Here is a 16,334-nt window from a genome sequence, read left to right as displayed (position 1 = left end):
TGCTTCCAAAGTTAATCATCCATCTTGACACCTGAAGTTACTCTTATTCATAGACTGAGCTTTTCTGGCTGGCCCACTGCCTGGAGAACATTCTCCAGAGATGTTCTCTCACCTGGGATGGCTGGAAGGCACTAATATGTTCACATTCTATTCCATAGTTCCCGTATAATAAAACATATAGCTTCAATTGGCATATAGTCTGAGGTTAGTAGTAGATTTTTCTTTTGCTACATTAAGTCCTTACAAGACTTAATAGGCACTGCCCTATTAAGAATGACTCCTAAAAGGAATCTTTTATTCAGGTCTAATATTTTGTTTTAATGCCTAATAGGAAACACTCATTTCAGGTGCAGTTTGTTCTACATAGTAGGTCTAATGAAAACTCTCTTATACTCATTTAGCTCTTTTTAACCAAGATCCCACAAAAGAATTAAGTCTTAAGGCATCCAGTGCATATAATGAATTAACTTCTTGACACTGCATCTAGATTGGTACTAGCTTTGTACCGTTCCTGGAAGAATTGAGAAAGAAGTCACGCCAATCATTTTCTGTAGGATTCAGTTCTCTGGTGGAACCCTGACTGAGAAAGACTCTAGGGCATCCAATTTCTACTTTAGGATTAAGGTTTTATGGAATTAACTCTTTGTGAGATACTCAAAGGACTGTGTTAGAGGTGAAGCTTCTGAAGTTCGTACTCAAGGTGATTCCTCTGTTAAGAAGTCCATCCATCATGTGAATCAGGTGAAGCTGGGTGCTTGCCTTCAGTTTGTTTCTTTTGGGTCCAGATCTTCCTCTTGTTGGTGTCAATATAGTATACTCATACTGTAAATCCTTGTTCTAGTCTCAGTTCTGGTAGTCACCACCTCTCTGACCTTTTCTGATTTCTCCTAGTCCACATTACGAGTAATAACATGAACCCTCCTATCTCACAGGAGGACCAAGTAAAAAAATGTTCTTGAAAGAACTTTGGAAAATATAAAGCCATATAACTATTGTAATGACTCAGGTGAATATAATTGTAGGAATGGGCAATGGATCTAGATAGATCCACATAAGCATGGGGTTCAAGTCCAGATGGACACAGCAGATCACATACCCAGTTCAGGCAGCCAGGAAAGTTGGCTTGAGGTGTCAGTGATCAGGGTGCTTGGTACTAAAGAATGAAGCTTCATCAGCCACCTCAAAGAGGGAGTGTCAGAGCAGGGTGACTGCATCTGAGAGAAGGAGGGTGACGGCACTCAGCTGGAAAGGAGGGTTGGGGAGCTGCAGTTGGGGGAGATCCTGTCAGCCTGAGAAAAACATGAAGAATGCCTCTCAGCCATTTTGCGTTATGTTAGTAAGATTCACTAGTGGAGCAAGTGAAAAAGGAGAGCACTGAGACTATTTAAATTTCCATATGCCTAGTTATACCAGGCATACTGATATATAGTATAATCAAGCTATGTGCTTAATTCAACTTGTATTTATGGGACATTTGTGGAAACCATCTCAAAGAGATGAACCTGTCTTGGATTTGGGCATATAGGAATTCACTGTCAAGGAGGACAAATGTATATAAAAAACTATACGAGTTGGAAATAATAATAATAATAATAATAATCATAAATGGCTTAAAATGATTGCATATATCTTATGTGCAAGGCAGCATTTTAGGCACTTTCCTTATTTAATCCCTGCAACAACTCCATAAGAGAGCTACTATTATTGTCTTCTCCACATTACAGTAAGGAAAGTGTAAGTGACTTGCCCAAGGTGATGCAAGCAGTGATTGGCATAGCTGCATTTTGACTCCAGAGTGAATATACCTATCCTCTGTAAGGCTGCTTTAAGGCAGATACTGATAAAGTGCTTGTCAGTAGAATGACCTTAAAAGCTGGGATGGCAAAGCCAGATAAGGCCATGAGAAATAATCAGAATTTAATTGAATATCATTTTAATATATTTATGAGTTATAAGGTCCTATCAGAATGAAGAATATGAAAAAATGCAGGATTCTGTCATATTCAAAGATATTAGAGCTAGATGAAAGGATATTTAAAATCTTAAGAGCCAAAGAAATTCAAAATTCAAACAGGTAATGTAGCAGCCTGAGTGAACTTAAAATTCACTTTTCTTTTGCTATGAAGCTCCCATTATGGATTGTAAATAGGATTCAGTAGGCCTCATCAGGAATTCAATAGGGACTGGAAAAAAAAATAAAATTGAAGATAAAGGGGAAGGAAGGAGATAGAAAACTAGAGACAAGTTGAATAAATGTTGAAAAGATTATGAGTTTGAGATATCTGGTGACATTTTATTTCAGGAAACAGTGTAATTAAATGAAATACTTTGAGGGATATGAATAGTTTGTGCTAATCTTAATTTAACCACATATATCTGCTGGATGATACAAGGGACCAATGTATACGTTAATGATTGTATTAAATTCTATAGACTGAATGTGTGGTAAATATTCAGGTCAGATGATATTAATAGAGCTTACTGTTTATTGAACCCATACATGGTAGATGTTTTGGTGAACAGTTTCTGTGCATTTCTCATTTAATACAGCAACTCTGTGTCCTATGCCTTATATCCTACTAGTAATTTTATTTTACACATGACAAAATGGGGCTTACAGAGATTAATTCATTTGCTTAAGGTACATGCCACTTGCTAGTAAGTTTGGGTTGAACTAAAGTCCACCTGGTGCCAAGGCCATCATGGGCATGTCTAACCCTTAGTAGTGGCATACCAAGGTGGGGGGGGGAGTGTGTATGGGGGTGGTTTGCACAATGAGTAGGGGATTTTTAACAGACATTGTTTAGAATTTTCAGTGGTACTAATAGAAAGCAGATTGACTTTAAGTTGGTTTTGTTATTGTTTTAAAATCCTCTGCTTACAACATACCATTTTATTGTCTGTACCAAGGACGGTGAGGAAGGGAAAAGTGAAAAAAGGAAGAAAAAGAAGCTGATAAATGGTTATTACTCTGGGCACCTGGGGTTTATTCCCAGTAGGGACATTCTGAGAAACTGCATGGGCGAACCTCAGAACTGTCCCAGAGGAGGACAGGGAGGCTGAGATGATTATCTACCAATTCCTGTCCCCCACTGGTTTGGGATTTGAGGGTCTACTCCATGTATTTAGAAGTTGAGCCTGCTTTATGTCAAGCAAGTTCCCCTCTGGAGAAAGCCCTCAGAGAGGTAGAGACACACAGGTTCATGAGAGTGGGAAGCTGTTAGCTTGCTGTGAACCACTAACTTCATTAACTTAAGGAGGATCTGTGGTTAGGCATTAAAAATATTCATCACATCATAATTTGGTTTAAGGAACATGCTGTGGATATTTGTCCAGCCAAGGTATCATATTAAATGGTTAAATGGCTTGGTTGTATTTTGATTAGGGGAACAGAATGCCCAGATTCATCTTGGTATCCTGGTATAGCCATTTTGAAACTGATTTAAGCAGGTCAGTCTTTTGTGTTTGGGTTATTGATGGAAAAGAAGACAGATTCTTTGAACAGTGCTCTTTATCTCTTATATTGACATTTTTTTCAAATAACAGCAGTGACTTCTTGATTATTGGTATCAATGGCATTTTTTCAGTTCTTAATCTCTTTCAGCTCCTTATGGATGCTTGCATTATTGTCCATTCCATCTCTTTCTCTTCCTCTTTCCCCCCATCCTCCTCCTCTAGGTTCTCCTTCTCCTTCCCCTTCTACTCCTCCTCCTCCTCTTCCTCATCCTTCAATAACTTTTACTATCTATTTTCTGTGTAAAGGATGATGGATGAAGTGAGATGGGATTTCAGCCAGAACACAAGCTTCTGGGTGGATCTTGTAGTCTATCTTGACTTCATTTTGTTTAGTACATATGGCAAACCTGGGATAATGTTAGACAGAAAAAAGGATCATTTTATTAACATCTGACTCCTTTCCCTGAGAAAGTGCATTGCAGATAATGCAGCTTGGATGAACATTGCTTTCTGCAGAGTGTGGTTGGTGATATTCATGGGACTGATATGGAATTTTACCTGATACTGCAGCTAGTCAGAGCTTACCTCCAAAGCAGTGTGACCTCATTTGGCAGTGGAGAGTAGACACCAGCTGAAGGAAGAAGTCTTCCATGCTATCTTGGAAAGATCATAGGTATATGGCAAGAATGGCTACACTCAAAGGAGTGGAAGCTTTTATACAGAAACTTAGCAATGGATTTGAGTATCAAATCAGATGCTATAAAAATCTTATTACAGGAAATCTGAATTTGCACAAAATTGTATTTCTCAAGAAATGAAACTTTTTAAAAGGAAACTTGAACTTTATAGTTTGACAGGTTATTTGCTACCAGAAATTCTGTAGAATTTCAGATGCAACATTAATTTTAGCTGATTATTTTTTTCTTTTTCACATTGAGCTTTGGCATTTAGTTTATTTGATTTTTGAAAAGGGAATACAGAACACTATGAAAAAAATGTATTTTAAGTCTATATTATATTAGATGGGCTGCTTGGTGGAACAGACCATACACAGATGCCTACTGAAGTTTCTGATTTATTTAGCCAAGGGTTCAGAAAATTCATGGAAGCATCATGGGCACATTGAATAGAGCAGATGCCATCTATTCTGGGCAACTTTCCTGGGACTCTAAAGCCCCAAAGTGAGAGATAGTGGTTGGTTTGGCTGGGATGGCAGCAGCAGGGAAGGAGAGAAAACTAGTTTGGGGACATAATTTGGAGGCAGAATAAATGGAACTTGTTGATGGATTAGATGTGAAGGCAAAGGGAAAGAGGAATCAAGGATGGCTTTTGGTTTTTGACTTGGGCTGCAGAGACAGGCAGACTAGAAGGGGAGGAATTTCCCTACCAGGGAATTTATTGCCTGATCAGTTTTATACTCACTATCTAGACATTCAAGTATTTCCATGATATACGCCCAACCCATTTTTCCGTTTGAATGCCTAGTCCCAGACAAACAAGGTTTTTCTTATTGAACTTTCAGCATACTTCAGGGTCTTTATTTATACCTCCTTTTTTCAGCTTAGAATGCCTTCTTTTGTCATTCTTATTAAAATCCTACCTGTCCTTCAAATGATGTGTGATGGGCTAAATACCATTGTAACCAGGAAAGTTTCTACAAATCTTAACGGTTATAGCTGGTAATTCAGTTCATAGACAATTTCCTTTATTAAGTCATCTTTTATTATACTTAGCTGGAATATTTATTCCCTGCTTTAAGCACTGAGCACTTTGTTAGGATCATACATCTGACAGTTATTTTTAGTCTATTTGTGTACATAGTCTTACTCTGTTCAAGTTCCTTAAAGATGTGACTTCATGTCCTAAAAAAAAAGTAAAAAAAAATATGAGATATAACAAAAAAGGGTGTATAGTATAAATGACCCATAGATCAAGAAATAGATGAATGCAATTAATAATATAATCAGGTGGTTTTTACAGATCATTTCAAGTAGTGTATTTCCTCAAAAGTTTACATTTTTAAAGATTTCTTTATTAAAATTTTTTTCCTTTATTTAAATCCATTTACTTAAATTCTTCATGTTTTATATCCTAAAGGTATTCCTTCATACTGAACTTGTGTTCTTCAAAATTTCTGTACTGAATAATTTTTATCACACAATTTAATTAAAAAATTGGATTATAGTTAAATGAAAGTTAAATTAAATTCTGCTTCTGACCAAGATAGAGTTATAGGAACTAGATGTACCTACCAACTGAAACAACTAAAATCAAACTCCAAAAAGATCAAGTAGAAGAAAAAGACATCATAACAGTTACTATAACTATACTTCATATGTTCAAGAAGTTAGAGGTAAGATTGAGTATCTTAGGTAGAGACATGGAAGATATTAAAAAAAATACTTAAGTTGGACTTTAAGAAATAAAAACTCAATGAGACGTACAGTAGAATAAAAACTGTAGAAGAAAAGATTAGTGAACTTGAAAACACAGTAATGTAAACTATCCAAAATAAAATCATACATAAAAAAATCTAAAAAAAAAAAAAAATAAGCAGCATATTATTGAACTAGTGGGACAACTTCAACTGGCCAAATATATGTATAATTGAAGTTCTTGCAAAACAAACGGACAGAAAAATATTTGAAGAACTAATGAGAAAATTTGGCAGCCAATTCCCTGTAGGAAACAGCATAAGCCAGAGGACAGAGGAGCAACATCTTTAAACTGTGGAAAGGCAAGCAATCAGAACAAGAAAAAAACAAAACAAAAAACATTCAAATTAAAATTCCATAAAAACAAAATATCTTTTAAAAAAATCAAGATGAAATAAAGATTTTTTCAGACACACAAAAGATGAAAGAGTTATTCACCAGCAGACCCGCACTAAAAGGACATTAAAGGAAGTTCTTTAGACAGAAGGAAAATGATTCCAGATGGACACCTGGATCTACATAAAGATATGAACATCAGAAATTTTAACTATGTGATTAGAAATAAAAGACATTTACAAATATTGTTTAATTCTTCTTAAAAGATAATTGATTGTTAAAGCAAAACATCATAGCGTATTCTGGGAATTATAACACATGTAAAGATAAATGTGTGATATCAGTAACAAAAAGCTTGCCTCATCTGCTAGTTTCTGCATTTCCACATGGAGTTTAGAGAAATAATACAACATGACTATTTCAACTTTTTGGAAATACTTTTGAATAACTGAACACTACACAACATTTTATGTAACTGAAAAATGCCATTTAGTTTTGAAATGATTCGCTGTAAGCAGTAACAGATAACAGGTAAGAATTTTGTCATCATGAAATATGTTGTATTTGAAAATAGCAAGAAATGGAAATAGCATGGGTTTTGGAGTTAGCTTTGGAATGGGAGTTTCAAATGCCACCATTGATTGTGCAATTTGTGTCAATAGTTTAAGAAGTTATGTTCTGAGCAAAGACTTGTTTGACATATTATATAATTATATATTTATTCCTAAAAAAATAGAGGTTTCCTTGAGGGCAAGCAGGGACTTGGTTTTGTTTATTGATATTCTCAAACTTTGAAAGTATATTTGGCATGTAGTAGGTGCTCAAATATTTGGCGAATGAATTAATAAATGTGGGTGAGTGAATAAACGATATGATGACAGGAGAATTTTATTCTAAGCAGTAGTTCTTAAACTACTTTTGTGTCAGAAATCTTTTTAAGGAAATGATGAAAGGTATGATGGAACCTCTTCCCAGGAAAATTCTCTCTCTCTCTTTCTCTCTCTGTCTCCCTCTCCCTCTTCCTCTGTGTGTGTGTGTGTGTGTGTGTGTGTGTGAGAGAGAGAGAGAGAGAGAGAGACAGAGAGAGAGACAGAGAGAGAGAGAGAGACAGAGACGGAGGGAGACAGAGACAGAGGGAGAGAAACAATGTTGCCTACAACAGGAAGAGATTGATGGACTCCTAAGCTTGACCATGGACTCCAAGGCTAATAATCTTTATTGCAAAGGTAATTTAGGGCCTCTAGCTTGTTAAGGAAGTAGTTCTTAAGTAGAACTAATCATCAAAATCATGTTGAAACATTTAGTGCGGTGCTTGGCACTTGATAAACCAATGATTCTAATTATTATCATTACCTGTGGAGCTTCTGAAGTTAAATGTCCAGGTTGTCTAGATGTCTAAATGACAAGGTTGTCTAGATTCAGAATCCACAGGGCAGTGTCCCAGGCATGTGTTTATTTTTAGAAAGATTCACAGGTGATTGTGATATGTGACTCTGAAACACTGGTCCAAGTGAACACTGAATGGGGTCATTTGGCAGTTGTTCTCAAAGGTCATCTTGAAGAAGGAAAAAGAATTACTGTACTTATTTAAATTTAAATTTGAATATGTAACTGAGAGCCATTGCTAATGCTTTTGGAGTAGTTGATGTGATTTTAACAACAGTTAAGGTAGATTGTTTGATAAACAGTTAGATAAAAAAGCTGAATTTCAATGGATAAAGTGGAGAGGAAGAAAAAGTAGGGGACCAAAATGAAATCTGAATAAAGGACAAGCCATAGGAGCAACCAAGCAATAACAGTAATGCTAAATGTCTTATCATTGTAGTGATTTTCTTTTTTAAGACTGATTTCTACTATTAGCATGACCATTGATGAGCAATCTTGCATATATTTGGACCTTTAATTTTGAGAAGACAATAGATATGTCGATGAGATGTTCTAAAAGTTAGTAAATAGCCTGACATATTGGTTGTTCTGAAAGCTAGGGCCTGTAAGGAAATGTGTGGACATTTGAATTATTTAAGATGAAAAATAGTTTGTTACCTCTTTTCTAAGTCTATAACAAAATTGCCATAAGAGAAATTTAGGGTAGTCAAAGGAAGAAACTTCTGATAGTTTTAAAACACTTGATTAATATTTAGGAGTGGATTAGATAAAGTTCACTTACTCTGCCAGTAAAATAAAAGTAGTGTCCCCCACAGCCAAAGGTTTCGATTTTGCTTTAGACAGGTTACAATTCCCCTATGAGATTCTAAGGTAGGTAGGTGAAGCTATTTGGCTGACTGCTTATTTTACAGGTAGAGTGAGAAGGTTTTTGGCCTGCAATCTTCCCATGACAGAGCTGGTGATAGGGCTTGCCTTCAATGATCAGAGTTGCTGTGTCTGAGCACATACACATGGTTTCTTAGGGAGGTTATCATAGCTATAAGTTTAAATGCTCATGTTATACTGGCCATATAGTATGATTATAGAAAGGGCATATCACCCTAATGGTTTATTCACAGGGTCATGCTTTGAAGAAACCACTTAGAAAAATAATTTAAGTGGATATACCCTCCTCGACTCAGTTTAGAGTATGCTGTTTCTTATTTAAACATTTAGTGTGTTCTGTTTTTACTAGTTAGGAAAAAATACAATGTAAACTGTGAGAGAGTAGTGAGTGAATTTTATTTTTTGTAGAATCAATTCATTGTGGTGGTTCTAGACTGGGTTCCCCAGAAGCAGACCTGGAGATAGGGCCTTAGTAAATCAAATGATTTATTGGGTGGAAGGTGCTCTCTATGGAAAGGGAGGGAGAAAAGTAGCATAAGGCAGGGGAAAAAAGGTAAGCAAGAATGTGATCTCAGGTATATACCATCTCACTCTGAACCCACAGGGAAGCCCTGGAGTATAAATTGTATTGTAGTGTTGATCCCATCTTGAGGCACATTCTATCCAGTCATTGGCCAAGATCTGCCTCCTGGTAGTGGTGAGTGAGGCCTCTTGGGTGAGATATTCTCATTTGAAAGAGGGCAATTCTCCCAGAAGGGAGCAGAGTTGTCATCACTCACTCCTAGCTAAGGATAGGTGTGCTGGCTCGTAAAGGGCACTGGGGAGGAGTACCAATAGCATCCACTAAACTACACCCCTTGCACTACCCAAGTCATTTTGCTTCTTATATTACGTTCACTACCTTCAGACACAATTCAAGATTTTGGGTATTCACAATTTCTGGGATAACTTACAAGAGGAAGGTTAGAGGGATGAACAGCCCTCTACTGCTGTAGTTTTCCCCAATGTCATAACTGATACTCATAATTTTCCTCCCCTTTCACCCTTACCAGACTCCCCTTCTCTTTGATGAACACCTCTGCTGGTCTAAATGACTTGCTTGGTGAATGAACCCAGACTCCATTCCTTGAGAGTCTGAGCTCTTGGCTCTATGCCCTTATTAGTCCACGTTGCTGTGATCTGTCCATTTATAGTTAAGATTGGGCATGGGAATAGCTGGATATGTCCACTGGTCTATTTTAATGCCTAACACACTTTTTTAAGCCTTTATTATTGCAACAGCCCTGCCTCCTGATGATGATTATTGCAATTTCCCTGAAAGTATGATAACTCTTTTGCTTGCTGCTGGTCTACTCTATGAGGAACAAAAAGTGATCAGGCAGCAACTGTAGCTTTTAGTTTAGTGGGACTCTCTCTGTTCCCCATGATGGAAGGGTTTCAACCCTCTGAAGACCAGGACCTCTTGACCCACAAAGCCTAAAATCATGGGAGTAGAGAAGCAAACATTCCCTAAGTGGGTCACTAGGAGAGTTTATGAACAGGGTCTCTCCTTTTCTATTGTTAGGTTACTGAACCTACATATTCTGACTACTGAGGCACAACACTGTTGGTTTAAGGTATGCTCTGTCTTGAAGAATAATATTCGGTCTCTCCAGGGTGTTATCTCCAAGCTGGTAAGTCACTAAATAATGAATTTTGCTACAAAGTTACTGAGGTGGTATAGGCCCTATCATATCTTATGCCATTCAGAGGTTGTAAACCTGATAGAGTGATGAAACTGCCTTTTGAAGGCATAGCTGATGTGCCAGCTTGGAAAACACATAGAATCCCATGCTTGAAGAGTGGTGTGGCTGAGGCACTGTGAGTAGTAAAGGCAAAGCCATACCTGAAGTATGTATCATTTCCACTCAGCATGAAACATTACCATTTCCAGGATGGAAGGGGTCTGATATAATCAACTTGCCACCAAGTGATTTGGTGAGAAGGTTGGTACTGTCTTAGGGGCTCAGTGTTCGTTTCTATGGCTGGTAGGTCAGATATTTCTCAGCAGCAGTAGCTAGATAAGCTTTGGTGAGAGGGATCTCAGCCTGCAGGCCCAACAGTAGCTTCCAGCACTGCCAAAGTGATTACTAGGCTCATGAGAACCTTGTGTACATGTTAGGTTGGCTGAGGACAGAATGTGACTGGCATCCATTGGCTGAGTTATCTTGTCTACTTGAGTTGTTGGGTACCTTTTCTGAAGTGTGTTCTCTTCTGAAGTGTGGTGGACATTAATGTGCGATTCAAAGATCCTCATGTTTGTGTCCCCTCCAGTGGGTCTATTGATTCACTTCTTCCCCAGATCTCCTTGTCCCCTCTTCCACTCTTGCTCACCCTAGGCCCCTGACCAACCACCTTTGTGGCAGCGTATATTCTTATCTCAGGCCCCCCTTTCTCTCTGGAGAAAGTAGACGACTTGGTGTTGTATCCACCGGGAGATTTTCCCCTTCCTCCTGTCTTTCAGGTCCACCTGAGTGGGGCTACAGTGTCGTGCCTGTCTGCTTGCACTTCCCTACTGAGCTGACTTTCTTGTGACTCAGGCATGGGAATTTTAATCCTCCATCGGCTGGTCATGAGGGAGCCCCCATGAGGTGAGGGGAAGACATCAGAGCAACAGAGGTAGGTAACATGGGGTTCTGGGACACTTGTTAGCAGCTTACTTGTGACCTATGGGTCAGCTTGGGCCTGATCTTAAATGTACCACTTCCTTTTATTATGAATTGTTGCTGTGCCTGCTGGTCCTTATGTTAAGTTGAATAACGATTTGAAAGAAGTGGTGGAATAAACTATGTGGATATCTGGGAGATAATAATTGCTGCTGTTAAAAAGCAATGAAGAGACTCTTTATATTGATATTAGAAAGATCTACAAGATACTTAGTTAAGTAACAAAAAAAGCAAGCAGCAAAAGAAACAGTTTCAAACTGATAAATGAGGAAATAGGCATAATTTACCACTTAGATATGTGGTGATAACCACCAAAGGAACTAAAAGCAGAAACTGATAAAATGTTAGAAAAGGGCCAGGAGCTGCTACTTTTCATCTTGTAACTTTCTGTACTGTTTTAGGGTTTTGTTTTTTTCCTTTTTCTTTTTAACTGTAGACATGGGGCAAGAAGAAAGTATAATAGGGACTGAGATACAGGAGCAGGAAATGAGATAGTTTTGGAGAATGTTCCAGTTCACAAGCCTGTTGGGCTTTTCTGATGCTCATGCTGGACTTACTGGTCTTGACCCTTTTTTTTCAGATTGGCTATTCTTCCAATGCCCCATTTTGGCAGCTGGGATCCACGGTAGCCCCTGGTGTCTCCTTCCTAATCCATTCCCCACACAGTAGCATTGACATTAGCGGATTTAAGTCTCAGTGCAAATGCTTCCACTGATTTTACTCTGTTGGGCAAAAAAGTAATCATGCATTTATGGATGCTTTTATGGTACCTAGGGAAGTGCAGAAGTATAGTGTGCTGGAGGAATGTGGAAGAGGCACCTCCAGTTATTCAAATGTAAAGCATTGTCCACGTGAAGGTATTTGAGCCTGCTTCTACCTGCGATGTATTTTCCTGTAGCCTTGCTGGGCTAGCTCCATCTTGTCCTTTAGGCCTTAGCCTTCCATGACCTTAAGCAAAAGCTGGCTTGCCACTTCCCTTCCTCCTTCTTGCTAGGTTCTGTCTCAGCTCCTTACTGCTTTCATTGCATCTCTATTCATACTTTTTGTTTCTTATTTTTTTGTCCCCTAGTAGAATCTAAGCTTCACTTCCCATTTATCATTTACTTAATATTTGTTGAATGTTGAATGTGAACTTGAACAAATTACTTATTATCATTGTTATTGTTTTTTGGTCGTTCCTTTGCTCATCAGTGAAATGTAAGACTTTAAAAGCATTGGAAACATTTGTATTAAGTGATTAACTGCTGAACTCTTTCTGTGTTACCTGTATATATATTTGATACAATTCATTCATAATAGTTAATGCTTTAAACAATCCACAATAAATGTGTTCTAAAAAAATTTGAAATAGTGAAACTCAAGCAATGTAAAGAGTTGGCAGAAGGAACACATTTCATACGTGGTTGAAAGTGTGTTCATGTATGCATTAGGATTAGGTCTGGCTGAGAGTGACAGTAAACCACAAATAACAGCAGCTTCAACAAGATGGAAATTTATTTAATTTTCAATTGAAAGTCTAAAGGTAAGTGCTTCAGAGCCTTTGCTGCATGGTTTCAGATATCCAGCCTCCTTACATCTTGTTTCTCTGTTATGCATTTGGCTTCTCTTCTGAAGACCATCTCATGCTCTAAGACAGTGCCCCTATTCCAGCCATCACTTTTGTTCTCCAGCCAGCAGGAAGGAGGAAGGGAAAGTGGAAGGTTATGCTTCATTCCTTTAAGGGCTCTTCCTGGAAGTTGCATCTAATATTTTCCCTTACATTCTATTGTTCAGAATTTAAGTGGTATTGGTACCTCTATCTTCAATGGTGGCTGGGAAATGTAGTCCTTTTTCTGGGCTGAGCCAAAAAATGTGAGATCATGACCTGAGCCGAAGTCGGACGCTCAACTGAGCCACCCATGCGCCCTAACTTTAAATTCTTTTTATTATTTATTTATTTATTTATTTTTAACGCTTATTTATTTTTGAGACAGAGAGAGACAGAGCATGAACAGGGGAGGGGCAGAGAGAGAGGGAGACACAGAATCGGAAGCAGGCTCCAGGCTCTCAGCCATCAGCCCAGAGCCCCACGCGGGTCTCGAACTCAAGGACCGTGAGATCGTGACCTGAGCTGAAGTCAGATGCTTAACCGACTGAACCACCCAGGCGCCCCTTTAAATTCTTTTTAAAGAGAAACATTCTATTATTACTACAAGTAAAAGCCAGTTTCATTAGTCACAAATAGGAGATAATAATAATAATAAATAAAATGAAAAATAAAACCCTCCTCACTCTGCACTGTCATTAAATAAAGAATAAGAACCGGGGCACCTGGGTGGCTTAGTCGGTTGAGTGTCCGACTTTGGCTCAGGTCAGGATCTTGCAGTTTGTGAGTTCTGGCCCCGCATCGGGCTCTGTGCTGACAGCTCAGAGCGTGTAGCCTGCTTCGAATTCTGTGTCTCCCTCTCTCTGCCCCTCCCCTGCCTATACTCTGCCTCTCTGTCTCTCAAAAATACATAAATGTTAAAAAAAAAAAGAATAAGGACAAACAATAACATCATGTTAAAAATGGAATTGGTAAGGTATTGGTAATGGAATTGGTAAGGAATTAGTAAGGTAAGTTCCTTGAGGAGAAGAATAGAATTTTCTGAGCAGTCAATAGTAAGGGAATAGTAGGTTTCATGTTACCTAGTTTAAAACAAAGTGGAAGTTTAGTTGATTAATTTGGATTTTGGGATATCACTTATCCCTGAGATTGTCGCTCACAGGTGTATATAGTTAGAAAGAGCCGAGGATAATTAGTTGCATTTTCTGATAAAATTACACATGCTGACAAGTACAAGAGCTCAGTGCCATGTATGGAGATATGGCATGGGAAGATCCATGTTAGAGATCTAGACCATCATCATCAGTAATGCTTCTAAGCAGTTAAGAAAGTCAGTTACTAAAGATGTGAAGCATTCATACCCATGCCAGGGCATAGAGCCTTTTTTGATCGACATAAGATAGGTTACTGCAGTCATAACTTTTCTCATTCTAAGCCACAAGATCCTTGGGTGTATTGTACAGTTATAGATTTTTTCCTAAGGTGCATTAACATAGATACACAATTATAAAAAATATTTTCTGGTGTAACTCATAACTCAACAGTTGCCCACCTCATCTTATCACCCATGAGGGAAGAGGTCCATGTATATTTGGCTTCTCTTTGTAGAAGAGGGTTGATTTAAGGAACAGTTAAAACATTTTTCATTTGCACTAAGGTCTTTACGTCCATTGTTTATGGGTGAGGAATTTCAGAGAATAGTATGTGTTTTAGAATATTTCAGAAAAAATTCTGGACCCTATCCCTAATATATTTCTTCTAAACTTCATTTATCCTAAATGTAGAGTCAGATACCACATTGATATTTGATAAGTCAGTAGAAGTAATTCATGGAAGTATCTGAGAGATTCTCTTATTGGATATTAATTTTTATACAAATCAACAATTACTAACCTAAAATTAGGAATCTAGCAGATTTCCTAGGGTGGTATCAGTCTTCTGAGGCACAAAAAAGCCTTCAAACCTCTCCAATTTGTAGTTCATAGTAGCTCTTAGCATAAAACCAGGGGTTTTGAAACTACTATAAAGATTAGAAATGAGAAATCCTTCTTGAACTCTCTTAAGATCTTGTAAGAAATCACTTGGTGTTGCTATTTCTGTCAATAAATGAGTTTCCAATGAACATGTTTAAAATACAGAATCAAAATTGAAAAGCTAGAAAGCACTGGCTTAATAGATTTCATTGTTTGGAAGTATTTTTGTCTGGAAAGTGTCTCATTTTTTTTTTTCTTAACCAGCAAAATGTATATGGGACCAGTCTCCAAAGATTTCTTTGTGGTCCACAATTCTTATAATGTTAACACTTAGAAGCTGTGTCTATTGCCAATTCCTCCAATGGATGAGGGGAACAGAAAATTTTAAAGATGCTTGTCTTATATTTACCAGTTAGGGATTTAAAAATGCTTTCCCAAATGAATTCACCAATCACTTATGGGGGGAGATTCTTACTAGTATCACCTGGCCTTTGCCCTAGAGATGGTTATTGCCATGAGGAAGGCAGGCATTTACATAATATAGACCAAATTATGGTGATCGATCCATAGCTATTTAAAATGGGAAATGTGTGAAAGAGGAGGAGTGATGCATGCTGGGGGGGCAGCTTTAGAGAAGTAATACTTCAGTGGAGCTTTTATTTTTTTTAATTTTTTTTTCAACGTTTTTTATTTATTTTTGGGACAGAGAGAGACAGAGCATGAACGGGGGAGGGGCAGAGAGAGAGGGAGACACAGAATCGGAAACAGGCTCCAGGCTCCGAGCCATCAGCCCAGAGCCCGACGCGGGGCTCGAACTCACGGACCGCGAGATCGTGACCTGGCTGAAGTCGGACGCTCAACCGACTGCGCCACCCAGGCGCCCCTCAGTGGAGCTTTTAAAAATAAAGAGTGCCTGATGGAAAATGAGAGTAAGTCATTTTAGGTAGAGGGAGCTGCTCAAACGAAAGCATGGTGGCTTGATCCGAGATGGATAAGCCACCGTATGTGGTTGGAGGTGGGTGGTATCAGGAGTGAGTGGAAGAGGAATCTGGTATGTGTTGGAGTCACTTGGGAAGGCCTATGAATTCCACACTGGGGAGTTTAGATATTATTTTGTAGATGATGAGCCATCAGGAACTTGAATAGTGAAATGATATTTAAAAAGTAACTGAGAGCAGTTTGGAGGGTAGTGGGATTGGAAGCAGAAAAAGTGCTAAGGAGCTTATGCCATCTTCTGAGTGAGAGATGATAATGAGCTAGTGTGGGGAAATGAGGAGGAGAGACAGATGTGAGAGACAGATTGAATACGGGTCAATAGGACTTAGCTATTGATGGACATGTAAAGAAGTAATTGTATGTAGTTCAGTGCTCTGAGTCCTGTAATAAAGGCATATACAGGGTACCGTAAAAGGTCAGAGAAAGCTTCACAGATGAGAGGACTTTTTAGAAAAGTGGAGATTCACTAGGCATTAAGACCTTTCAAGCAGAAGAAACAGAATAACATGATATGGTTGATCTGGCAATTATATGTCAGGGGTTCTCCGTTGGGTTCCACATTAGAGTTACTTGTGAA

Source organism: Panthera tigris, chromosome B3, assembly GCF_018350195.1.
Source record: "Panthera tigris isolate Pti1 chromosome B3, P.tigris_Pti1_mat1.1, whole genome shotgun sequence".
Lineage (NCBI taxonomy): Eukaryota > Metazoa > Chordata > Mammalia > Carnivora > Felidae > Panthera > Panthera tigris.
Note: the sequence above shows the minus strand (reverse complement) of the source record.